The 1,659-nt window shown below is 39.8% G+C and overlaps 1 protein-coding gene across 1 annotated transcript in view; it reads right to left on the bottom strand.

Moving 5' to 3' along the window:
* The window catches only part of LOC106873892 (adenosine deaminase 2), a 43,679-nt gene that overhangs the window by 30,337 nt on the left and 11,683 nt on the right, over positions 1-1,659 (bottom strand). The window lies entirely within an intron of this gene.

Here is a 1,659-nt window from a genome sequence, read left to right as displayed (position 1 = left end):
TTTCTCTAAAAGAAATGGAAAAACTTTCAAAATACAAAGACCTGGAAATAGAGATAACTCGAATGTGGAATCTAAAAACAGAAACAATTCCTATCATAGTAGGTGCCTTAGGTATAATAAAAAATATTCAGACAAATACATAACAAAAACACCAGGACTTACAAATATATATAACATACAGAAAATTGCACTACTGGGTACTGCACACATTCTACGCAAAACACTTTCAATACAGTAAACATAAGAGCACCACAGCAAACCACAGCACATACCCAAGGCGCACAGAGCTGCGCTCGGTAGTGAAGTGAAAGCACGTTATAAAAATAAAACTACTGAACAATAATAATAATAATGTTTTCTTTATTAACTTCTAAGGGTTCACAAAATCCCGTCAAGGTTCGCCTAACTAATTCGCTAATCGGTCTCTGTAAACTTGGCACGCTTAGAATGACACGTTCAGCTTCCAGTAACCGGGTAATGTCTGCATATTTTTGAATATGTGTTAAGTGCCTGTTTGTGTTTATGGCCGTGTAATTAGTGATGCACTGGGCATACTCTTTATATTGTTGGTCTGGATTGCTGTGTTTTCGTTTGTTGAGGTGTTTGTAATGTTGGTGGTGCTTGTAGTGTTGGAGACGTTTATTAGTATGAAGTGAATGGGTGTGTGATGGTTTGTTGGTTTCTGTGTCTCCTCTTCTATCTTCTTGTTTTTAGTCTTGTACCGCACCTTTCAGTTCGTAATTTTTTCCTTTCTATTTTCACCGGGATCCATTCTGGTGGGTTTCCAAGACTGTTTTCTTCGCTAGATGAGTTTTCATAGTCGGAAAAGTCTGTGACAGTGTGGAAGGGTATGTCTACACAGTCAGGCATTTCTAGGCTGGTGGTTTGGTCGACTGATGTCGGTAAGTCTTCTTCTCTCAGTTACGATGGTGTAGGTATTGTTATAGTTTCTTTCAGTTGTGGTACCGCTGCTTGCTGCTGATGTTGAATGGATTTCTCCTGCTTCTCTTGGCACCGATGCTGTTGTTGTTGTTGGCGGTGTAGCTGCTGTTATTTTTGTTGTTGCTGTTGTGGTGTTAGAGCTGTCCGCAGCAGCGTTTTTTTTTTTTCTTGCATGGAACAGAAAGCTTTTAAATGGACTGTTTCGCCCCATTCTGTGGACTTGCAGAATTTTTATTTGGACCTCTATACTGAATTATACGGCTGCTACCAGCAAAGGACGCCCACTTGTGGTGAAACCTGTGGTACCTTTAATTTGACAACCTTCCGACAGGGTTAGAATTGGCCATAATCTCTCACTTTCGAGGGTTGTTGTGGCATTTTCTTTGGCTTTTTCTTCACTTACTTCAACTGTACCAAAGCGTCTCCCACGGGCGACACAAGGTTTTGAACCTCAGACCGGTCTCAGGCATTTTTCGATCTGGCCCTGCATCACTCCCTCTAATCTCCTCGTCTTGAATATTACACATTTATATATATATATATATATACCGGAGTAAGCACATGAAATGTGCAACAAGGTGGAAAAAAGAGTACTCAAATACCAGAGGTAGAGTAATATGCTTTATTTAAAAGCAGCAGAAATATAACAAAAGACTGTTACTCTGAGTTTCACGTTCCCGTTCATCGGACAGTTTTGTTAGAAATCTAACAAAACTG

The sequence above is a fragment of the Octopus bimaculoides genome, chromosome 7 (assembly GCF_001194135.2).
Source record: "Octopus bimaculoides isolate UCB-OBI-ISO-001 chromosome 7, ASM119413v2, whole genome shotgun sequence".
Lineage (NCBI taxonomy): Eukaryota > Metazoa > Mollusca > Cephalopoda > Octopoda > Octopodidae > Octopus > Octopus bimaculoides.
The sequence above is the reverse complement of the archived record's forward strand: the minus strand, read 5'-3'. Positions and strand labels throughout refer to the sequence as shown.